Source organism: Cricetulus griseus, unplaced genomic scaffold, assembly GCF_003668045.3.
Source record: "Cricetulus griseus strain 17A/GY unplaced genomic scaffold, alternate assembly CriGri-PICRH-1.0 unplaced_scaffold_2, whole genome shotgun sequence".
Taxonomy (NCBI): domain Eukaryota; kingdom Metazoa; phylum Chordata; class Mammalia; order Rodentia; family Cricetidae; genus Cricetulus; species Cricetulus griseus.
Genome location: NW_023276919.1, coordinates 6726832 through 6753037, shown reverse-complemented (window position 1 = coordinate 6753037; position 26206 = coordinate 6726832).

Here is a 26206-nt window from a genome sequence, read left to right as displayed (position 1 = left end):
GTGTGTGTGTGTGTCTGTGCATGTGTGTGTGTGTTTCTGTGTGAGTGTGTTTGTGTTTGTGTTTGTGTGTCTGTGTGTGTCTCTCTGTCTCTCAGTCTGAGTACTGAAAGCATCCTAAACCTCGCTACAATGGCACAATTAAGGTCCAAGGTGGTGAACGGGACCCATGCAAACAGGTCCAAAGATGAATGCCAGAAAAATAGTATTCAGCCTTTCTATGATCCCAGAATCCTTTCTTCAACATCTGGGATCTCTCTTTCATGAATCACCCCAACATCTGTCCCATCACTGCTCTGATACCAGGACTTCAGGACCCCTTTTGTTTCTAAAGGTAACTTCATCTCCTACACTGCTTGTTGTGACCCAGCGCATCTCAGCCTTAGTCCATGATGTTCTACCTGAGTGGGGATGTGTGGACCTGGAAACTCCCATCAACCAATCAACGATAAGGCCAAACGCAGGCATCTTGTCAACTTCATAGAGCTCTCAGTTCCATGTTGTAGAACTAGAGTGATTTCTTTATTAGCCATCTTTTCTGGTGTTTCTCAACTGTACTGCCATGACCACGAGCAAACCATTTCTCTTCATTCTCCTCTCTCCTCTAGACACTTACCACTAAGTTTTAACCTTCTGTCTTCACAAGTTACTCACACACCTATAGTACCTCCACCCAGTTGAGGGCCTATTCAGATGCTTAGGTCCACAGAGATGCAAATAAGAGGCACATTACCCTGAGGCCTTGGCAAACAATAGTAGCCCACTGGCATTAACAATACAATATTGGGACAGAGCTTCCCGGTGTTCCTGTTTAGTGAAACCAAATGCTGGATCTCACAATATTCCATAGTGGAAAAATTTTGTTGCCCCACAATTCCTCTCTCTTAAATTAATAAAAAGAAACCTGTGCTTCTGCATCAGGACAGATGACTGTGACTGGTTTAGGTGGTTGCCTTTAACCTCCCAGGGTTGACGGTCATGGAATCTCACATTGCATCACGTGTGTTCTGTCTTAGGATTCGCTGAAGGCATGGAATACCATAACCATCTTTGGCTGGAACCAGCCTCTGTAAAACAAATAATGTTATTAGCGAATGGGCAATGGTGCAGCTCCAAAATCCTCACAGCTGCATATATTCTCCTGCGGGATGGAGATGTATAAAGGTTAAAATGACCTTTCAAAATTTGCATGGCAATGCCTCTAGTGCCTCTGATATGGAACTTATTAAAGATTGCTCACTAAAACATACTTCTATCCTAAGGCTTGTAAAATGCACATTGCATTCTTGTAAGAATGGACTCTGACTTCTAGTTTCTAATAACATTTGCATAACACATATAGCAAGAATTTGCTCAAATCAATCTATTATTGGATCCTATGTATGGCACTGTCTCTATTACCTAAAGAGATTTAAATACAGAGTGACTCTCAGTATAAATGAATTATTTACCAGGATCTGTAAGACCACTGCAACAGCTTGCCGTTTGATTATTTGAGCTGAAGCCAGAGCTCTCTGCTCTATCTATTCCTTTCTATTAATAACCTATGCAAGTGACTCTCCCAATAGAACCATTGGTAAAAGTTAATATAGCATATTTTTATAGGACTGTTTTTTACAATTTTGGAAATACAAAAGGATGCATTAGTCCATGAGCTAGAAACTGATTATCAATTCTTTCTGAAAACTGAGCAAAGGCAATCGCCCATGACTCATTGATCTGAAACAACCAATTAAACTGTTGCTTAGCATAGCAGACATTTAAAATCTAGATGGCATTTCTGCACCATGTAGGCTAATGCTTGAAAATAAGGGTTTAAAATATTTAGGCTGGTGAGACGGGTAGGCACAACCATAGTAATGGTTCCTTCTGCCATAGAACAGAAGTTCGACAATGCTTTGTGGGGAGCACATAAGCTTCCCATGGTTTTGCATAGTCAATATATCTGATGATGCTGAATCGCCTCTCTAATTATAGAACTTATCTACCTTCTTAGTTAACTCTCTGGGGACATCTGGATCATTATCTCATTATAGAATCCTACTTAAAGGATTTAAATCATCATTAGGTGTTCCAAAAAAAGTAATTTACCAATGAATATTTTATAATAACTTCTTAAAAACTCTTTTAGAGATTTTAAACTATCTTTCCCAATTGCTGTTTATTAAGTCTTAATTTTTTTAGAATACAACATATGTCTTTAAAAATTCTCCAGATTTATTTTAAGTTTCAGAGTAGCCTTTTCTAATCTAACTTTTGAAACTGACAAATGGATAAGACCTCATTTGCATCTTAGCTAACCTGGCTTAATTTGCATCTGCAAAGACACAATCAAGCTGTGAATCTAAAAGGATGGCTCTCTTCTGAGTCTTTTCACAAACCCTTTTAAAAATCATGTATCCACTTTTATTTTCTAGATTTTCCTTTTTGAACCATTAAAATTTAATAAGACCTGTATCCTCTCATCTTCCAGGGGCTGTTTCTGCTTCCATTTGTTGCCACTGCTTAGAGTCATCTGACACCAGTGATCTGTGCGCATGATCCAAGTTCGACAGCATTCTCCGACAGGCCAAGGCCCAGTAGCCGTTCTGTTTCAATCAGCCAGCTCAGGACCCGAATTCAGAAACAGACTCTGAAACCCCAAGGCCTGGTGGTAGTTCTGTGGCCATCTGGTTGACCAGGTATTTCAGGGGCTGTTTCGGCATCCATTTGTCCTCAGTGTTACAGTCATCTGACACCAGTCATCTGTGCTCTGGATCTGAGTTCGGGAATGAGCTCTGACATGCCGAGGCCCAGTGGCAGCTCTGTGGTTGTTTGCGAGCCCAGGATCTGAGTTTGGCAAGTGGTTCTGAAATGCCGAGGCACAGTGGCAGTTCTGTGTCCATCTGATGGCCCAGGTAGGCCAGGGGCTGTTTCTGCTTCCATTTGTTGTCACTGCTTAGAATGATCTGACACCAGTGATCTGTGCTCTGGATCTGAGTTCGGGGGCAAGCTCCCACATGTGGAAGCCCAGTGGCAGTTCTGCATCCATCTGCCTGCACAGGGAGTCCAGGGGTATTCCTGTTCCCATTCATCGTCACTATTTAGAGTCAACTGACAACAGTGATCTGTGATCTGGCTCCGAGTTCTGGGGCGAGCTACTACATGTCGAGAGTCCCAGTGACTTTTCTGAGTCCATATGGTGGCCACAAATCCAAGTTTGGCACTGGTATATGACACGCCGAGGCCCAGTGGGAGTCCAGTGTCCGTCTACAGGCCCATCGACGTCAGGGGCTCTTTCTGCTTCCATTCATCGTCATTGATAAGTTATCTAACACCAGTGATCTGTGCACTGGATCCAGTTTTGGCAGTGAGACCCTACACACCGATGCCCAGTGGAAGTTCTTTGTTCATCCGCTGGCCCACGTAGGCCAGGTGATGTTTCTGTTTCATTTCGGCATCAATGCTTAGCGTCATCTGACACCAGTGATCTTTGCTCCTGATCCAAGTTCGGAGGAGGCCTTGAACACGCTGAGGCCCAATGGTAGTTATGTGTCCATCTGCCATCCCAGGTAAGCCATGTTCTGTTTCCAGTTCCATTTGTCGTGTGTACTTACAGTCATCTGACACAATTGATCTTTGCTCCTGGTCCAAGTTCAGCTGCGGTCTTGGAAACGCCAAGGCCCAGTGGCACTTCTGCATCCATATGCTGGACCAGGATCCGAGTTTGGTGGCGGTATATGACATGCCGAGGCCCAGTGGGGGTCCAGGACCATCTGCAGGACCATGGATGTCAGGGGCTGTTTCTGGTTCCATTTGTCATGACTGCTTAGATTGATCTGATACCGAGGCCCATTCGCAGTTCTGCATCCATATGCTGGCCAGGATTCGAGTTTGGCGGAGGTATATGACATGCCAAGGACCAGAGGGAGTCCAGTGTCCATCTGCAGGCCCATGGAGGTCAGGGGCTGTTTCTGGTTCCATTCATCGTAATTGCTTAGAGTCATCTAACACCAGTGATCTGTGCACAGGATCCAGGTTTGGCAGTGAGATCCTACACAGGTAGGCCCATTGGAAGTTTTGTGATCATCTGCCAGCCCATGGAGGTCACGGGCTGTTTCTGGTTCCATTCGCTGTCACTGCTTAGAATCATCTGACACCAGTTATCTTTGCTCCTAACCAAGTGTGTCTGCAGGCTCGGACACGGCAAAACCCAGTCACAGTTCTACCACCATATGCCAGCCCAGGAACCGAGTATGGAGTCAGGATCTGACAGAGAGGCCCAGTGGCAATTCTGTGTCAATCTGCTGGCCCAGGTAAACCAGGTTCTGTTTCCAGTTCCATTAGTCGTCACTGCTTACAGTCATCTGCCACCATTGATCTTTGCTCCTGATATGAGTTCGGTGAAGGCATTGGACACGCCAAGACCCAATGGCAGTTCTGTGTCCATCTGCCAGCCCAGGTAAGCCATGTTCTGTGGACAGTTCCTTTTGTCATCACTGCTTACAGTCATCTGACATCATTGATCTTTGTTCCTGATCCAAGTTTGGCTGCAGGCTCAGAAACACCAAGACCCAGTGTCAGCTCTGTGTTTAACTACCAGCACAGGATCTGACTACGGCAACAGGTTCTAAAATACTGAGGCACAACGGCAGTTCTGTGTACATCCACTGCCCCAGAGGGGACAGGGGATGTTAATGGTTACATTAATTGTCACTGCTTAGAGGCATTTGACACCAATGATCTGTGCACCTGATCTGAGTTCGACGGCATTCTCCGACACGCCAAGGCTGATTGGCATTTCTGTGTCCATCTGCCGGAACCGGGAGTCCAGGGTTTTTTTCTGCTTCCCGTTGTCATCACAGGTTAGAGTCATCTGACATCAGTGATCTGTGCACCAGATCCAGGTTTGGCAGCGAGATCCTACACACCAAGGCTCCGTGGCAATTCTGTGTCCTTCGCTGGCCCAACTGGCCAGGAATGTTTCTGGTTCCATTTGTCATCACTGCTTAGAGTCATCTGACACCTGTGATCTGTTTGCCAGATCCAAGTTCTGTCTTGGCTCCCTCACGAGTTCCCAGTAGCAGTTCTGTGTCCATCCAGTGGCCCAGGTAGGCCAGGGGATGCTTCTGCTTCCATTTGTTGTCACAGTGATCTGTGCACAAGATCTGAGTTTGACGGCATTCTACGACATGCCAAGCCCCAGTGGCAGTTCTTTATCTACAAGCCCAGGAGTCGAGTTCAGCAATAGCCACTGAAACGCCAAGGCCTGGTGGCAGTTCTGAGTCCATCTGCCTGACCAGGGAGTTCAGGGGTTGTTTCTGCTTCCATTTGTCATCACTGCTTTGAGTCATCTGACACCAGGGATCTATGCACTGCATCAGAGTTCAGCAATGATCTCTGACATGCCGAGGCCCAGTTGCAGCTCTTTGGTTATCTGCCAGCTCAGGATCTGATTTCTGAAAACATCAAGGCACAGTGGCAGTTCTATATCCATCTGCTGGCCCAGGTAGGCCAGGGGCTTTTTCTGCTTCCATTTGTTGCTAATGTGCAGAGTCATCTGACACCAGTGATCTGTGCTCTGGATCCGAGTTCAGGGGCAAGTTCCTACACGTCGAAGCCCAGTGGCAGTTCTGCATCCATCTGCCTGCACAGGGAATCCAGGGGCTGTTTTTGGTCCCATTCATCGTCACTATTTAGAGTCATCTGACAACAGAGATCTGTGCTCTGGATCTGAGTTCTGGGCCAAGATCCTACATGTCAAGAGTCCCAGTTGCAGTTCTTTGTACATCTGCTGGCCCAGGGAGGCCAGAGAATGTTTCTGTTTCCATTCGTCACCACTGTTTAGAATCATCATACACCAGTGATGTTTCCTCCTGATGCAATTTCGGTGGCAGCCTTGGTCATGCCGAGGCCCATTGTCAGTTCACATTGGTTCTGAAATGCCGAGGCACAGTGGCAGTTCTGTGTCCATCCACTGGCCCAGGTATGCCATGGATGTTTCTGCTTCCATTTCTTGTCACTGCTTACAGTCATCTGACACCAGTGATCTATGCTCTGGATCCGAGTTCCGGGGCAAGCTCCTACATGTCAAGGACCAGTGGCAATTCTGCATCAATATGGTGGCCCAGGATCCAAGTTTCTTGGCGGTATATGACATGCCGAGTCCCAGTGGTAGTCTGGTGTCCATCTGCAGGCCAAAGGAGGTCAGGGGCTGTTCCTTGTACCATTCATCGTCATTGCTTAGAGTAATCTAACAACAGTGATCTGTGCACTGGATCCAGGTTTGGCAGTGAGATCCTACACACTGAGGTCCAGTGGCAGTTCTGTGTTCATCTGCCAGGCCATGGAGGTTGGGGGTTGTTTCTGGTTCCATTCGTCATCACTGATTAGAGTCATCTGACACCAGTGATCTTTTCTCCTGATCCAAGTTTGGTGGAGGCCTTGGACACGTCGAGGCCCAGTGGCAGTTCTGCATCCATATCCTGGCCCAGGATCCGAGTTCGGTGAGGGTATATGACATGCCAAGGCCCTGTGGCTGCTCTGTGTTTATCTGCCAACACAGGATCTGAGTTTGCAACGGGTTCCAAAATGCTGAGGCAAGTGGCAGGTCTGTGTCCATACACTGGCCCAGGTGTACCAGGGGATGTTTCTGGTTACATTCATCGTCACTGCTTAGAGTCATTTGACACCAATGATCTGTGCACCTAATCTGAGTTCGACGGCATTCTCCAACACGCCAAGGCCCAGTGGAAATTCTGTGTCCATCTGCCAGCCCACTATCTGAGTTCAGCAACAGGCTACAAAACACCAAGGCCCATTGTCATTTCGGTGTCCATCTGCCGGACCCGGGTGTCCAGGGTCTGTTTCTGCTTCCCATTGTCGTCACTGGTTAGAGTCATCTGACACCAGTTATCTGTGCATTGGATCCAGGTTTGGCAGCGAGATTCTACACAGCAAGGCCCAGTGGCAATTCTGTGTCCTTCGCTGGCCCAGGTGGCCAGGCGATGTTTCTCGTTCCATTTGTTGTCACTATTTAGAGTCATCTGACACCAGTGATCTTTGTTCCAGATCCAAGTTCTGAGATGACTCCCTCCCACCGAGGCCCAGTGGCAGTTTTGTGTCCTCTGCTGTCCCAGGTATGCCAGGTACTCTTTCCAGTTCCATTCATCGTCAATGGTTTGAGTCATCTGACACCAGTGATCTATGCACTGGATCCAAGTTCGGCAATGAGCTCCGACATGCTTAGGCCCAGTGGCAGCTCTGTGTTATCTGCCAGCCCAATATCTGAGTTTGGCAATGGGTTCTGAAATGCCGAGGAACAGTGGCAGTTCTGTGTCCATCTGCCATTCCTGGATCCGAGTTTTGTGGTGGGCTCTGACACGCCAAATCACAGTTTCATTTCTGCATCAATCTTGCCCGCGATCTAAATTCATCCCCAGGATCGAACAAAAGGAGGCCCAGTGGCAGTTCTGCATCCATCTCCCTTTCCTGGACCTGAGTTCTACAGTGGTCTCTGACACGCCAAAGACTAGGATTATGCCTTAGGCAGTTTCTTCACTCCAATAATAGGTATTCTGTGTATAGAGTTACCTTGGAAAAACTGGTCAACTGCTTTTAAAGGGGAACATAATATTCCCCAAGTTGTGTATTAATGGACTTAGAAAATGAAAAGACACACATTCCTAAATGAAATTAGAGTTTTGCATGGTAGCTTCTTCCAAGAAGATTTAAATTCCATATCTTAGATTAGTTTGAAGGATCATTGGACTTCAGGTACTTGGGTGCATCCAATGATGTCAGAATCAAAGCAGAGTTCATGAGGCAGAGACAGCATACTCCATGAGTATGAGAGGACCCACCCAGGGCCGTGGTATACACATATCTCAGCCTACACAAAGCCTTGGTATGTCTGTGTATCTGTCTGTATGTCTGAATTTTCAATTCTAATTCTCTATTAATCACTAATACTGTCTCTCTGTGTACCTCCCTTCACCCTGTTGGTGCACACGCTATAACTCTATGAGAATTGCACTGGAAATGCCTGGTAGCTGAGGCCCGCCTCTTTCTGTCTCTCTGTGTCTCTGTCTTGCTCTCCCTCTTTCCCAGTCTCTCTCTCTCTCTCTCTCTCTCTCTCTCTCTCTCTCTCTCTCTCTCTCTCCCTCTCTCTCTCTCTCTCCCTCTCTCTATCTGTCCTAGTCTCTCAACCTCTCTCTGGCCTTCTGCGTTTGCCTCTGCAACCTGAATGAATAGCAGCAACTAATTGTCCTGTAGATACCCTTCTTTTTAAAAAATGTGAATGCTTTCAGTCAAGTACTTTGTATCAAAAAAGGCAGCTAATGTGTCTCCAATTTATGTTTTTGGCAAACCCAAAGTTTTCATGTAAGTTCCAGTGAGATGAATGGGACCCATTCAAAAAGGTGCAAAGATTCATTCCAGATAAATAGTTCTCAGATTCCTCTCTTCCTCGTCTGGTACTTCACTGGGGAAACCCTCCCTCATCTGACCATGCAACCCTCTGTCACCAAGATATAAAAAATATTTTGTTTTCTAAACTTAACCTCATCTCCTACACTGCTGATATCCCAAGACAGTGCCACATTTTCTGGAAATACTTGGAGCAACCAGGGTTCCCAGGATGTGGTATTACCCCACTATTCTCAGGGCCTCCAAAGTTGGTCAATGCCCTTACTTCAAAAAGAAGTAGTCTTGAGAACTCAACATCGTTATTCCCAATGTTGCCAAGTTTAAGACCCCAAATTTCCATAGTAAATGAAGGTGGGAATGAAGGTCTTAGCATCTGTCCTGCCCAAGAAACACGGAAGGGTGCACACACTCAACCAGTACTCTGTTCAGTCCAGGGTTCCATGGGTACTAAGTCTGCAGGCATGTTTATAGGACGCTTTAAAAGACAAATCCCTACCCACAACTAATGTATTTTTCTCTCTGTTGCCTTCCAAGTCCTCTCTGTTATCTTGTCTCTGGTATCTTCCATAGGACCTCTTCATCTCTTCTCCTGTCTGCAACACTCACCCTCTCCAACCATGTCAGAAAATCTAAAGTTCAGGGACATTCTAAGATTCCTGTTCCATTGCTCAGGGTTCTGGCTCCATAGCGAGATTTCCCCTTCCATGTAAACAAATGACCAACTCTGGAGCTGTGAAAGCCATGGAGGCTCCCTCTCTCTCTGTGAACTCTCTTCATACCCAGGCTCGGTTGTTCGGGACATCGGAAAGGTATTTTGTGGAGCTGAATGAATGCTGAAACACCCCAACATGCAGTGTGTTTCACAAGGAAGAGTTCCACCACCACATTCGCTGAATCACCTGTGGGTGTCAGACTTACGACATTTGGAGTTTCTTCCCTCCCTTATTCGTTCCCCGGTGTCATCTCAATCTTTCCACATTTTTTGTTCCACAATTGTTGATGAGTTAAGACGCTGACTCCGTATTCTGAGATATTGGGTACCGAGCCTATTTCAGCCACCCACATTGGAAATGCATCTTAGGTTTGAGGGAATCTAGCTGCTTCTGTTACCGTGGAAAAACTGTTTAATGCCATTTTGTGGAGCAATATCAAATACACTACGAAGTAGATAAATGGACTAAGAGAACGAAAGGAATCACATTACTGTGAAAAAGGTGAGTTATCCATGGTTAGTTTCTTCAGGAAGGATTAAATTCCATTTCATAGATTAGATTGGAATTTCATGTGTCTGCATCTACTTGCGTGCAAGAGATGATGTCAGCAGCAGGACTGAGTTCATTAGGCAGACACAGCTTCTTGCATGATTATTTTGGTAGCCAGCCTCTGGATGTATAATGCACTTATCCAAGCCTTGGAATTTCTGTGTGTCTGTCATTTCAATCTCTAACTCTCTCTCTAGCACTCACTGTCTCTGTTTCTGTCTCTGTCTCTGTGTATCTCTGTCTCTCACAGTCTGTGTCTCCCTGTATATGTCTCTACAATCTGGGTGGGAGTCTATAATTCTAACGGCTTTGCAATGTGTTTGCCTGCTACCCTAAGCCAAAGTCTCTGTCTCTCTCTCTCTCTCTAGTCTTCTGTTTTTGCCTCTCCACCCAGGGTGAATACCTGAAGCTGTACGTGTTCTAGACTGGTCTCCACCTAACCTGAGCTATTATGTGTCTGTTTTTTGGTGTCTCTCTCTCTCTCTCTCTCTCTCTCTCTCTCTCTCTCTCTCTGTGTGTGTGTGTGTGTGTGTGTGTGTGTGTCTATCTTTCTCTATGCCTGAGTACTCAAGAGCATGCTAAACTTCTCTACAATTGCAAAATTAAGGTCCTGGGTGCTGAATGGGACCCATGCAAACAGGTCCAAAGATGCACTCCAGAAAAAATAGAATTCAGCTTTTCTATGATCCCAGATTCCTTTCTTCATCATCTGGGATCTCTCTTTCTGGAATCACCCCATCATCTGTCCTATCACTGCTTTGATTCCAGGAATTCAGAAACACTTTTATTTCTAAATTTAACTTCATCTCCTATACTGCTGACGTCTGTTGAGTTCTAGGAGAACTGAGTGAGTACTACCTGGCCTGTCCAAGAAAGTACAAACAGATATTCCAGGATTTGGTGATACCACAACATTCTCAGGTCCCCAATGTTTGTCAATGCCCTATTTCAGCACGATCCAATCTTGAGAACTCGATATCCATATTCCCTAAATTGCCATTACTAAAACCCCAACATTCAGTATTCAGGGAAAGTAGGAATGAAAGGTGCAGGCATCAGGTTGGCTTGTCCATGGCACCTGGCTTGATGCACTCACTTACGCAGTCCTCTGTCAAAACGGGCTACCATGGTTACCAAGTCTGAAAGCAGCTTTAAAGAACCTGTTAATGACAACTCTCTACCAACTTGGGTCTTCTTACTTTCTCTCTCTGTCTCTGTCTGTCTGTCTGTCTGTCTCTCTCTCTCTCTCTCTCTCTCTCTCTCTCTCTCTCTCTCTGTGTGTGTGTGTGTGTGTGTGTGTGTGTGTGTGTGTCCCAGTCACTCACCCTCTCTCTGGACTTCTGTCTTTGCCTTTGCAACCTGGATGAATGGCAGCATCTTTGGACTTCCTCAGGACTGTTCTCTACCAAATCTGCTCCTTTTGTGTGTCTGTTTGCATGTGTCTCCCTTGCTGTGTGTGTTTCTGTCTCTTTCAGAGTATTGAAGAGCATGCTAAACTGCTCTTAAATGGCAAACTTTAAAGTTCTTTTTATTGTCCTATGGATATTCTTTTTCAAACATGTGATTGCTTTCAGTCATGTTGCTTGTATTACAAAAGGGAGTGTAAGTGTCTCCAGTATATGTTTTTGGCATACCCAAAGTTTTCATGTAAGGTCCAGTGAGCTGAATGGGACCCATGGAAAAATGCCCAAAGATTCACTCCAGATAATTAGTATTCAGCCTCTCAGTGTTCCCAGATTCCTCTCTTTCTCATCTGGTACTTCCCTTGGAAAACCCTCCATCTTCTGACCATGCAACCCTCTGTCACCAGGACATAAGAAATATTTTGTTTTCTAAACTTAACCTCATCTCCTACACCCAAGACAGTGCCACATATTCTGGAAATTCTTGGAGCATCCAGGGACCCCAGGGTGAGGTAGTACCCCACTATTCTCAAGGCCCCCAAAGTTGGTCAATGCCATTTCATAAAAAAAGTAATCTTTAGAACTCGACATGTATATTCCCAATGTGTCCAAGTCTAAGACCCCAAATTTACATAATAAATTTAAGTGGATTGAAGGTCCTGGCATCTGTCTACCTGTCCATGACATTTGGAAGGCTACACTCAGCAGCAAGTACTCTGATCAGTCCAGGGTTCCATGGGTAATAATTCTGCAGGCAGGTTTATAGGACCCTTTAAAAGACAGATCCATGCACACAAATAATGTATTATTCTCTCTGTCATCTTCCAAGTCCTCTCTGCTATCTTCTCTCTCATTTCTTCCTCTGACCCTCTTCATCTCTTCTCCTGTCTCCCCCATCACCCTCTCCAACCATGTCACACCATCTAATGTTCATGGACATTCTAAAATTCTTGTTCCATTGCTCAGGGTTCCGTCTCCATAGAGATCTTTCCCGTTCCACATAAACAAATGACCATCTCTGGTGCTGTGAAAGCCATAGAGGCTCGCTCTCTCTGTGAACTCTCCCTATATGCCGGTTCCGTTGTGTGAAACATTGCAGATACCTATTTCTGGTATTGATCAAACATTGAAATACCCCATGAAGTCAGTGTGTATCCCACAGAAGAGATCTACCACCACATTTGCTGAATCACCTCTGTTTATCAGATTTACTACTTTTGGAGTTTCTTCCCTCCTTTTTCGTTTCCCTGCATTGTCTCATGGGTTCGGGCACTATTTGTTCCACATTTCATGATAAGTTAAGGTTGCACAGTGGCAGTTGTGTGCCCATCTGCTGGCGCAGTTGGGCAACGGGATATTTCAGTTCATATTCATCATCACTGCTTAGAGTCATTTGAAACCAATGATGTGTGCACCTGATCTGAGTTCGTTGGCATTCCCTGACACGCCGAGGCCCAGTGGAAGTTCTGTGTCCATCTGCCAGCCCATGATTTTGAGTTCAGGAACAGGCTACAGAACGCCAAGGCCCATTGGCATTTCTGTGTCCTTGTGCCAGAACCAGGGGTATTTCTGATTCCTGTTGTCATCACTGGTTAGAGCCATCTAACACCAGTGATCTGTGCACGGGATCCTAGTTGGCAGCAAGATCCCACATGGCAAGATCCAGTGGCAATTCTGTGTCTTTAGCTGGCCCAGGTGGCTAGGAGATGTTTCTGGTTCCGTTTGTCGTCACTGCTTAGTCTTCTGACACCAGTGATCATTGCTCATGATCCAAGATCAGCTTCGGGCTGGGATACGCTGATGCTTGTGGTAGTTCTGAATCCATATAGTGGCTCAGGATCCTAGTTCGTCAGCAGCCTCCAAAACTCATAGGCCCACTCCCAGTTCTGGGTCCATCTATAGGCCCATGGATGTCATTTGCTGTTTCTGGTTCCATTCATCGTCATTGCTTAGAGAGATCTAACACCAGTGATCTGTGCACTGGATCCAGTTTTGGAAGCAAGATTCTACACACCCAGTGGCAGTTCTTTGTTCGTCTGCTGGCCCAGGTAGGCTAGGTGATGTATCTGGTTCCTTCATAGTCACTGCTTAGAGGCATCTGACACCTGTGATCTTTGCTCCTGAACCATTTTCAATGGAGGCCTTGGACACGCCGAGGCCCAGTGGCAATTCTGGATCCATATGGTGTCCATTGATCCGAGTTCAGTGGCATTATAAGACACACCGAGGCCCAGTGGCAGTTCTGTGTCTTTCTGCTGGGCCAGGTAAACCACTTTCTGTTTCCAGTTCTATTTCTCATCACTGCTTACAGTCACTTGCCACCACTGATCTTTGCTTCTGATATGAGTTCAGCGGAGGCCTTGGGCAAGCCGAGGCCCAAGGGTAGTTCTGTGTCCATCTGCCATCTCTGGTAATCCAGGTTCTGTTACCAGTTTCATTTTTCATCACTATCTACAGTCATCTGACATCATTGACTTTGCTCCTGATCTGAGTTTGGCTGCGGGTTCAGAAATGCCAACGCCCAGTGGAAGCTTGGTGTTTATCTGCGAGCATAGGATCTGAGTTTGGCAACGGGTTCTAAAAATCGAGGCACAGTGGCAGTTCTGTGTCCATCCATTGGCCTAGGTGGTCCTGGAGATGTTTCTGGTTACATTCATAGTCTCTTCTTATAGTCATTTGACACCTATGATCTGTGCACCTGTTATGAGTTTGATGGTATTCTACCACACCTCAAGGCATATTGGCATTTCTGTGTCCATCTGCCAGTCCAGGATCCGAGTTCAGCAACAGGCTACAGAAAGCCAATGCCCATTGTCATTTCTGTGTCTATCTGCAGGACCCAGGAGTCCAGGGGTTTGTTCTGCTTCCCATGGTCATCACTGATTAGAATCATCTGACACCAGTGATCTGTGCATGGGATCCAAGTTTGGCAGCAAGATCCTACAAGGCCAGGCCCAGTGGCAATTCTGTGTCCTTCATTGGCCCAGGTGGCCAGGTGATGTTTGTGTTTCCATTCGTCGTAACCATTGATCGGTGTGCCAGATCCAAATTCTGCGATGGCATCCTCACGCCAAAGCCCAGTGGCAGTTCTGTATCCTCTGCTGGCACAGGTAAGCCAGGTTCTGTTTCCAGTTGCATTCATCTTCACTGCATAGAGTCATCTGAAACCAGTGATCTGTGCACCGGATCCAGGTTTGGCATCGAGATCCTACATATCCAGGACCAGTGGGAGATCTGTGTTCATCTGCCAGCCCAAGGAGGTCAGGGGCTGCTTTTGGTTCCATTCGTCATCACTGCTTAGAGTCATCTGACTCCAGTGATCTTTGTTCCATATCCGAGTTCTGCCGATGGCCAGTGACAGTTCGGAATCCATATGTTGGGCCAGGATCCGAGTTCGTCAGCAGCCTCCAAAACGCTGAGGACCAGTGGCAGTTCTGGGTCCATCTGCAGGCCCATGGAGGTCAGGAGGTGTTTCTGTTTCCATTCATCATCATTTATTATAGTCATCTAACACCAGTAGTCTGTGCACTGGATACAGTTTTGGCAGCGAGATCCTACAAACCGAAGCCCAGTGGCAGGTCTTTGTTCATTTGCTAGCCGATGTAGGCCAGGTGATGTTTCTGGTTCCATTCGTCATCACTGCTTAGAGTCATCTGACACCAGTGATCTTTGCTCCTGATCCAAGTTCGGTGGAGGCTTTGGACACACTGAGTCACAGGGTCAGTTCTGCATCCATATGTTGGCCCTGGATCCGAGTTCTATGGTGGTATATGGCACTCTGAGGCCCAGGGGCATTTCTGCATCCATATGATGGCCCAGGATCGGAGTTTGGCGTCAGTATATGACACACGGGCGCCCAGTGGCAGTTCTGTGTTCATCCGCCGTACCAGGTAAACCAGGTTGTTTTCAGTTCCTTTAGTCATCACGGCTTATAGTCATTTGCCACTATTGATCTTCACTCCTGATATGAGTTCAGTGGAGGCCTTCGACATACCAAGGCCCAATGGCATTTCTGTGTCCTCTGCTTGCCCATGTAAGCCAGGTTCTGTTTCCAGTTCCATTTGTCATCACATTGTTTACAGTCATCTGACACCATTGACCTTGCTCCTGATATGAGTTCGGCTGCAGGCTCGGAAACGCCAAGACCCAGTGGCAGCTCTGTGTTTATCTGACAGCTCTGGATCTGAATTGGGCGACTGGTTCAAAAATGTTTTGGCACAGTGGCAATTCTGTTTCCATCTGCTGCCTGAGGTGGGCCAGGCTATGTTTCTGGGTTCCATTAGTCACCAATGCTTAGAGTAATCTGACAACAGTGATCTGTGTGCCAGATCCAAGTTCTGCGATGGTTCCTTTATGCTGAGTCCCATGACAGTTCTGCTGGCCCAGGTAAGCCAGGTTGCATTTCCAGTTCCATTCATTGTTAGTGCTTAGATTCATCTGACACCTGTGATCTGAGCGCATGATCTGAGTTTGATGGCATTCTATGACATGCCAAGGCCCAGTGGCAGTTCTGTGTCGATCTGCCAGTTCAGGATCTGATTTCAGCAACAGGCTCTGAAACTCCAAGCCTGGTGGCAGTTTTGTGTCCATCTGCCAGACCAGGGAGTTCAGGGGCTGTTTCGGCTTCCATGTGTCTTCACTGCTAAGAGTCATCTGACACCAGTGATCTATGCACTGGATCAGATTTCTGCAATGAGCTCTGACATGCCCAGGCCAGTGGCAGCTGTGTGGTTATCTGCTAGCCCAGGAGCTGAGTTTGGCTAAGGGTTCTGAAATGCTGAAGCACATTGCCAATTCTGTGTACATCTACTGGCCCTGGTAGGCCAAGGACTGTTTCTGGTTCCATTCATCATCACTGCTTAGAGTCATCTGACATCAGTGTTCTATGGGACTGATCCGAATTCAACAGCGTTCTCTGACACGCCAAAGACCAGTGGCAATTCTGTGTCCATCTGTCAGCCCAGGATTCGACTTCAGCAACAGGCTCTGAAATGCTAAGGCCCCATGGCAGTTCTGTGTCCATCTGCAGTACCAGGGAATTCAGGGGCTTTTCCTGCTTCCATTTGTTGTCACTGGTTAGAGTCATCTGACACCAGTGATCTGTGCACTGGATCCCAGTTTGTCAATGAGCTCTGACAGGCAGAGGCCCATTGGAAGCTCTGTGTTGATCTTCCAGGCCAGGATCTGATTTCCGAAAAGGGTTCTGAAATACTGAGGCACAGTGGCAGTTCTGTCTTCATCCGATGGCCCAGGTAGTCCAGGGGCTATTTCTGGTTCCATTCATCGTCACTGCTTAAAGTCATTTGACACCAGTGATCTATGCGACTGATCCTATTTCGAGGGCGATCTCCAACATGCCAAGGCCCACTGGCAGTTGTGTGTCCATCTGCTGACCCAGGTAATCCAGGTACTTTTTGCAGTTCCTTTTGTCATCACTGATTAGAGTCATCTGACAACAGTGATCTGTGCTCTGGATCCGAATGCCAGGCTGAGCTAATACACACAGAATCCAAGTGGCAGTTATGGTTTCACCTGAGGTCCCAGGATCCAAGTTGGGCAGCAGGCTTTGTAATGCCAAGGCCCAATGGCAGTTCTGCAACCATATGCTGGCACAGGATCCGAGTTTGGCAGAAGTATATGAAACGACAAAGCCCAATGTCAGTTCTGCATCCATCTGCTGTGCCTGTATTCATGTTCTGCATTGGGCTCCTACATGCCAAAGCCCAGGGGCAATTCTTGCCACCACATGCCAGCCCAGGATCCAAATTCGGCGGCGGTATATGACACGCCAATGCACAGTGGCAGTTCTGTGTCCTTCTGCAGGCCCCTGGAGATCATCGGCTGTTTCTGGTTCCATTGGTCATCACTGCTTAGAGTCATCTGACCCCAGTGATCTGTGCTATGGATCCAAGTTCTTCGGCAGCCTCCAACAAGCTGAGGCCAAGTGGTAGTTCTGCTTCCATCTGCCAGCCCAGGAGATCAGAGTTCGTCAGTGAGCTCCAAAATGACAAGTCCCAGTGGCAATTCTGTGACCATCTGCTGGCCCAGGTAGACCAGGGGCTGTTTCCATTCCATTCATAACCATTGATTAGGGTCATCTGACACCAGTGATCAAAGTGCCTCATCCCAATTCGGGAGCAGGCTCTGATACACAAAGGCCGAGGGGTAGTTCTACATCTAAAAGTTGGCCCAGAATCTCAGTTCAGAGGCAGCATATGACACATTGAGGCACAATGGCAGTTCTGCATCCATATGCCATCCCTGCATCCGAGTTATATGGTGGGCTCCAACACGCCAAAGCATCCTTGCAATTTTCCTTCAATCTTCCTGCCCATGATCGAAGTTCGGTTCCTGGATCGAACACTATGAGGCCCAGTGGCAGTTCTGCATCCATCTTCCTTTCCTGGACCCAAGTTCTGTGGTGGGCTCTGACACGCCAAAGCCCAGTTTCATTTCTGCCTCAATCTGCTGGCCCAAAGTGCAAGTTCAGATGTGTTTCCAACACATGCAGGCCCAGTGGCAATTCTGCATCTATCTGCCTTCTCTGGATCCGAGTTCTGGGACAGGCTCTGGCACGCCAAAGACAAGTGGCAGTTCTGCCTCCATCTGCCACCCCAGGATCTGATTTCTGCTTTGGGATATGACAAGCCGAGGTCCAGTGGCAATTCTCTATCCATCAATTGGCCAAGGGTAGGCCAGGGGATGTTTCTGGTTCCATTTGTTGTCACTGTTTAGAGTTATCTGATACCAGTGATCTTAGCTCCTGATGCGAGTTTGGCGGCTGGCTCTGACACATCAAGGCCCAGTGTCAGTTCTAAACTTAACTCCATCTCCTCCGTTGAGGTCAAGGAGACACAAGTGAGTGCTACTTGGCCTGTCCAAGAAAGGAACAGACAGTCCAGGATGTGTTACTACCACAACATTCTCAGGTCCCCAATGTTGAACAATGCCCTAATTCAGCACGATTCAATCTAGAAAATTAGATATCCTTATTCCCTAAATTGCCATTTCTAACAACCCAACAATCAGTTTTCAGCGAAAGCAGGAATGAAAGGTGAAGGCATCAGGCTGGCCTGTCCAAGGCACCTGGCATGATGCACTCACTCAGGCAGTACTCTGTTCAGTCCAGCTTTCAGGGATACTAAGTCTGCAGGCCGCTTTAAAAGACCCAGTTAAAAGACAGATCCCGACCCACTTATGCTCTCTTAGTCTCTCTCTGTCTCTCTGTCTCTCTCTCTCTCGCACTCTCTCTCTCCTTCTCTCCCTCTCCTTCTCTCTGTCTATATCTCTCTCACTGTCCTTCTTATCTTCAAGTTCCTATCTCCTATCTGCTCTTTGCTATGTTTCTGACCCTTTTCGTCTCTTCTCCTCTCTCCCCAACCGAGGCTCTCCCACCCTGTTTGAAAACATTGGTTCATGGAATTTCATAGGTAGGTTTTCAATAGCTCTGTGTTCAGTTTTCATTTCGTACATTTCACCTTGAATGTACACTAAAGGCCAACACTATTGCTGAGAAAGCGATGGAATGTCTCTCTCTGTGACCTCTCACCATGCCCAGGCATTGATGGGTGGGAATCCTCAGTGATCATTCTCTCGGATTGACCAAACTGTGAGAAACCCCTTCAGGTCGGTGTTTATCCCAAGGATGAGGTCCAACACCACATTCGCTGAATCATTTGTGAATTCAGGATCATGCCTTCAGCAGTTTCTTCCCTTCAATTTTAGGTATTCTGTGTCGACTTGAATGTTCAAGCATTTTGTTCTGCCTTTGCCCATGAGTTCAAACAGACTCTGAGTTCTGAGATTAGGAGTACAGAACCTACTTTGGCCTAGCCCATGGGAAATACATCTTATGAGTAAGGCATACTTCCAGTTAATGTTAACATGGAAAACCTGTTCAAATGCTTTTAAGGAGGAATGTCATATTCCACAGGTTGTGTATAATGGACAAACAACATGAAAAGACACACATTACTGATGGAAATTTGAGTTTTGCATGGTAGGTTTTTCCAGGAAGGTTTAAATTCCATATCTTAGATTAGATTGAACTATCATTGCACTGCAGGTACTTGGGTGCATCAAATGATTTCAGAAGCAAAGCAGAGTTCATGAGGCAGAGACAGCATACTCCTTGAGTATGAGAAAGTCCACCAGTGGACTGGATTTCACATATCTCAGCCTACACTAATCCTTGATTTGTCTGTCTTTCTGTCTGTATGTCTGAATTGTCAACTCTAAACTGTCTATCAATCACTGTCACTGTCTCTCTGTGTATGTCCCTTCACCCTGGTGGCCTGCCAGCTATAAATCTACCTGAATTTCACTGGAACTCCCTGAAAGATGAGCCCCCCTTCTCTGTCTCTCTGTGTCCCTCTTACTCTCGCTCTCTCCCAATCTAACACTCTCTCTTGCCTTCTGTCTTTCCCTCCACAACCTGCATGAATACCAGCAACTCTTGACTTGCTCAGGACTGTTATCTAACAAATGTGACCCTTTTGTATCACTTTCATTATGTATTTTCCTTTGCTGTGTGTGTTTCTCTCTCTCTGTTAGAGTATTGAAGAGAATGCTTAAACACTCTAAAACTGCAAAATTAAGGTGCTTTTTATTTTTCTTTAGATACGGTTCTTTTTCAAACATGTGAATGCATTCAGCCAAGTTGATTGTACCAAAAGAAGGCAGGAGATGTGTCTCCAATTTATGTTTTTGGCACACCGAATGTTTTCCTGTCAGTTCCATTGACTTGAATGTCACCCATGCAAAAATTTCTAAAGATTCATTCAAGATAAATAGTATTCTTTCTCACAATGATCCCAGATTCCTCTCCTCATCCTCTGGTACCATTCTCTGGGAAAAGATTCCATCATTTGACCATGAAACCCTCTGTCACCAGGACTTAAGAAATATTTTGTCTTCTAAACTTAACCTCATCTCCTACACTGCTGATATCTGTCGAGGCTTAGGATGACGAAACAGAGCCATGCATTCTGGAAATTCATGGAGCATCCAGGTACTCCAGGATGTGATAGTTACCCACTATTCACAGGGCCCCCAAATTTGGTCAATGACCTGTCTTAAAAAAACAAGCAGACTTGAGAACTCGATATCTTTATTCCCAATATTGCCAAGTTCACGACCCCCAAATACATAATAAATGAAAGTGGGAATGAAGGTCTTGGCATCTGTCCTGCCTATGAAAATTGGAAGGGTGCACTCACTCAGCCAGTAGTCTGTTCAGTCCAGGGTTCCATGGTTAATAAGTCTGCCAGCAGTGTTATAGGACCCTTTAAAACACGGATCCCAATCCAAGACTAATGTATTATTCTCTCTGTTAACTTCAAAGTCCTCTCTGCTATCTTCTCTCTTCTACCTTCCTCGGAACTTCTTCATCTCTTCTCCTGTTTCCCCCATTCACCCTCTCCAACCATGTCAGAAAATCTAAAGTTCAGGGACATTCTAAGAATCCTGTTCCATTGCACAGGATATCATCTCCATAGCGAGCTTTCCCCTTCCATGTAAACAGATGACCAACTATGGAGCAGGCAAAGCAATGGAGGCTCTCTCTCTGTGAACTCTCTCCATACCCAGGCTCAGTAGAGTGGGATATCGCAGAGATATTTTCTGGAGCTGACCAAATGCTGAAACTTCCCATGAGGACAGTGTGTTTACCAAGATGAGTTCCACCATCACATTTGCTGAATCACCTGTGGGTTTGGGAGTTTCTTCTCTTACGACTTTGTGAGTTTCTTCTCTCCACTGTTCGGAACCCTGTATCGTCTCAACGGTTCAGGATTGTTTTGATCCGCAATTGTCGATGAGTTAAGGCTGACACCGTCTTCTGAGATGTTAAGTACAGAGCCTCCTTCAGCCACCCGCATTGGAATTACATCTTATGTTAATGGGAATATAGCTGCTAATGTTACCGTGAAAAAAATGTTCAATGCCATTTAGTGGAGCATAGTCAAATACCCTAAGAAGTACATAAGTTGACTAAGAAAATGAAACATTATTGTAAAAAAGGTGACTTTTCCATGGTTAGCTTATTCAAGGAAAGTTTAAATTCCATTTCGTAGATTAGATTAGATTAGATTGAAAAATAATTATACTGCAGATAGTTGGTTTCATGAAATGATGTTGTCAGCAGGAGGACAGAGTTCATAAGGCAGAGACAGCTTATTCCATGAGTATGTTGGGAGCCTGCCTCTGGATGAAAAATGCACTTATCCTAGCCTACACTAAGACTTGGAATGTCTGTGTGTCTGTCTGTCTGCCTTTCATTCTCTACCTCTCACTCTCTCACTCACTGTCCCTGTCTTTTTCTCTGTGTATCTCTGTCTCTCATTGTATGTGTCTATATATATGTGTGTGTGTGTGTGTGTGTGTGTGTGTGTGTGTGTGTGTGTGTCTACAGCCTGGGTGGGAATTTAACTGCACCCTGGGCGAATACCTGAAGCTGTACTTGTTGTTGACTGGTCTCCACCGAAACTGAGCTTTTATCGGTCCTTTTTTATGTACATCTCTCTCTCTCTCTGTTTCTCTCTCTCTGTATCTCTCTCTCTGTTTCTCTCTCTCTACCTCTCTCTGTCTCTCCCTTTTATCTTCCATTTCCTATCTGCTATCTGCTCTCTGACACTCTTCGCATCTTCTCCTCTCTTCTCAACTCACTCTCTCCTACCCTGTCTGAAATCCTTGGTTCATGGAATATCATAGGTAGGTTTTCCATTGCTCAGTGGTTAGTTTCCATTTGGTACTTTCCCCTTCAACGTACACAAAACACCAACAGTATCACTGAGAAAGCCATGGAGGATCTCTCTCTGTGATCTATCATAGTGCCCATGCTTGGATGCGCGGGAATCTGCAGAGATCATTTACTCAGACTGACCAAACTGTGAGAAACCACTTAATTTGGTATGTATGCCAAGGCTGAGATCCAACAACACATTTCCTGAATCATTTGTGTTTTCAGCATTATGATTTCGGAAGTTTCTCCACTCCAATATTAGGTATTCTGTGTCATTTTGAATGTTCAGGCATTTTGTTCTGCCCTTGCCCATGACTTCATGCTGACTCTGAGTTCTGAGTTCGGGAGTACTAAGCTTTTTTGGTCCTGGCCCATGGGAAATCCATCTTATTATTAAGGCATCCTTCAGGTTAACGTAACCTTAGAAAAACTGTTCAAATGCGTCAATGGAGGGATGTCAAAAACCCCAGGATGTTCATTAATGAACTAACAAAATGAAAAGACACACATTACTGAATTAAATTTGAGTTTTGCAAGGTAGCTTATTTCAGGAAGATTTAAATTTTGTATCATAGAATAGATTGAAGGATCACTGGACTGCACGTATTTGGGTGTACCAAATGATGCCAGAAGCAAGACAGACTATATGAGGCAGAGACAGCATCATCCTTGAATAAGATAGGACACAGCCGTGAACCTTGTGTACAAATATCTCTGCCTAAACTAACTTTTGTTTTTTCTGTTTGACACTCTGTTGTTTGAATTTTCATCTCTAACTCTATATCACTCACTGTCACTCTCTCTGTGTGTATATCCCTTCACCCTCGTTGTCTGCTATAAATCTACCTGAATTGAACTGGACCTGCCTGCTAACTGTGCCTCTCTCTGTCTCTCTCTTTCTGTCTCTCTCATTATCTCTCTCTCTCACTCTCTCCCAGTCTCTCACACTCTCTCTGTCCTTCTGTCTTTTCTTCATCAACCTGGATGAATAGAGGTTGCTCTGGAATTGCTCAGGAATGTACTCTACCAAATCTGATCCTTTTGTCTCTGTCTGGATGTGTCTCCCTTTCTGTCTGTGTTTTCCTCTCTATCTGTCAGAGTATTGAAGAGCATGATAACCACAGTAGAATGGCAACATAAAGATGCTTTTTTATTGTGCTATAGATACACTTCTTTTTCAAACATGTGAATGCTTTCAGCCAATCTGCTTGTCTCAAAAAAGTCAGGTGGTATATCTCCAATTTATGTTTGTGGCAAACACAACGTTTTCCTGTAAGTTCCAGACACCTGAATGGGAAAATGCAAAGAGATCCAAAGATTCACTCAAGATAAATAATATTCATTCCCTCAATTTTCCCAGATTCCTCTCCTCTTCATCTGGAACCTTTCCCTTGGGAAAACCTCCATCATATGACATGCAAGCCTCTGTCTCAAGGAGTTAAGTAATACTTTGTTTTCTAAACATAATTTCATCTCCTACACTTCTGATATCTCCGGAGGCTTAGGATTCTCACGACAGAGTCACACATTCTGGAAATCCCTGGGGCAACCAGGTATTCCAGGGTGTGGTAGTACCTCATTATTCTCAGGGCACACTAAGTTGGTCAATGTCCTTTCATCAAAAAGAAGCAGTCTTGAGAACTCAACATCTTTATTCCCAATGTTGCCAAGTTTAAGACCCAAAATTTCCATAATAAATGAAGGTGGGAATGAAGATGTTGGCATCTGTCCTGTCTATGAAACCCGGAAGGGTGCACTCACTCAGCAAGTACTCTGTTCTGTCCAGGTTTCCATGGGTAATAATTCTGCAGGCAGGGTTATAGGACCCTTTAAAAGACAGATCCCTACCCACAACTAATGTATTATTCTCTGTCACCTTCCAAGTCCTCTCTGCTATCTTCTCTCTGATATCTACCTCTGAACCTCTTCATAAATTCTCCTGTCTCCCCCACTCACTATCTCCAACCATGTCAGAAAATCTAAAGTTCAGGGACATTCTAAGATTCCTGTTCCATTGCTCAGGGTTCCATCTCCATAGCGAGCTTTCCCCTTCAATGTAAACAAATGACCAACTCTTGAGCTGTCAAAGACATGAAGGCTCTCTATCTCTGTGAAATCTCTCCATGCCCAGGCTCGGTTGATAAGGACATCGCAGAGATATTTTCTGGAGCTGACCAAATGCTAAAACACCCCAAGAGGGCAGTGTGTTTCCCAAGGAATAGGTCCACCACCACATTCGCTGAATCACCTGTGGGTGTCAGACTTATGACATTGGGATTTTTTCCCCTCCACTGTCCAGACCCCTGTGGTGTCTCTATGTTTCGGGCATTTTTGTTCCACAATTGTCGATGAGTTAAGGCTGACTGCATGTTCTGAGATGTTGGATACCAAGCCTCTTTCAGCCACCCACATTGGAAGCGCATCTTAGGTTTAAGGGAATCTAGCTGCTACTGTTACCATGGAAAAACTGTTCAATGGCATTTTGTGGAACAATATCAAATAACCTAAGAAGTACATAAATGGACTAAAAGAATGAAAGGAATCACATTACTGTGAAAAAGGTGAGTTTTCCATGGTTAGCTTCTTCAGGAAGTTTTAATTTCCATTTCTTAGATTAGATTGAAAGACCATGTGACTGCATCTACTTGGGTGCAAGAGATGATGTCAGCAGCAGGACTGAGTTCATTAGGCAGAGACAGCTTCTTCCATGATTATTTTGGTAGCCAGACTCTGGATGTATAATGCACTTATCCAAGCCTACATTAAGCCATGGACTGTCTGTGTGTCTGTCTGCCATTTCATTCTCAAACTCTCTCTCTAGCATTCATTGTATCTGTCTATGTTTATGTCTCTATGTATCTCTGTCTCTCACTGTCTGTGTCACTCTGTATATTTCTGTATACCCTGGGTGGGAATCTATAATTCTAACTGCATTGCAATGTGTTTGCCTGATACCCTAAGCCAAAGTCTCTTTCTCTGTCTGTGTCTACTCCTTTGTTTTTTCCTCAGCACCCTGGGTGAATAACTGAAGCTGTAATTGTTTTGGACTAGACTCAACCTAAACTGATCTTTTTTATCTGTCTGTTTGTGTGTGTTCCTCTGTGTGTGTGTGTGTGTGTGTGTGTGTGTGTGTGTGTGTGTGTGTGTTGTGTGTGTGTGTCGACTGTCTCTCTCTCTACAATGGCAAAATTTGGACCCATGAAAACAGGTGCAAAGATGCACTCCAGAAAAATATAATTCAGCCTTTTTATGATTCCAAATTCCTTTCTTCATTATCTGGGATCTCTCTCGAGAATCAACTCATCATCTCTCCTACCACTACTCTGATACCAGGACTTAAGAAACATTTTGTTTCTAAACTTAACTTCATCTCCTACACTGCGGACGTCTGTTGAGTTCTAGGAGACCCTAGTGAGTGCTACCTGGCCTGTCCAAGAAAGAACAGATATTCCAGGATTTGGTGATACTGCAACATTCTCAGGTCCCCAATGTTTGTCAAAGACCTACTTCAGCAGGATGCAATCTTGAGAACTCGATATCCATTTTCCCTAAATTGCCATTACTAAAGCCCCAACATTCAGTATTCAGGAAAAGTAGGAATGAAAGGTGCAGGCATCAGGTTGACTTGTCCATGGCACCTGGCTTGATGCACTCACTCAGGCAGTCCTCTGTCAATCCAGGCTTCCATGGTTACTAATCTGAAAGCAGCTTTAAAGGACCCTGTTAAAGACATATTCTGACCCACTTAGGCCCTCTTATTTTCTCTCTCTCTCTCTCTCTCTCTCTCTCTCTCTCTCTCTGTCTCTCGTCTCTCTCTGTCTCTCTCTGTCTCTCTGTCTCTCTCTCTCTCTCTCTCTCTCTCTCTCTCTCGTGTTGGTATCGTGGATCTGTGTGTGTGTGTGTGATGTGTGGTGTGTAGTGTTTGTCCCTTAGTCTCTCACCTTCTCTCTGGCCTTCATTACTTGCCTCTGCAACCTGGATGAATAGCCGCTGCTCTGGACTTTCTCAGGACTGTTCTCTCCCAAATCTGATCCTTTTGTCTGTCTGTTTACATGGGTCTCCCTTGCTGTGTGTGTTTCTGTCTCTGTCAGAGTATTGAAGAGCATGCCAATCCACTCTAAAATTGGAAAATTAAGGTGTTTTTGTCCCATGTTCTTTTCAAACATGCGAATTCTTTCACTCAAGTTGCTTATATCAAAAAAGGCAGCTGATATGTCTCTAATTCATGTTTTTGGAAAACACAAAGTGTTCAAGTAAGTTCCAGGGAGTTGAATGCGACCCATGCAAAAAGGTTCAAGTTTCAATCCAGATAAATAGCATTTAGATTCCCAATGTTCTGAGATTCCTTTCTTGCTCAAGTGTTACTTCCTTGGGAAAACCCTCCTTTATCTGTCAAT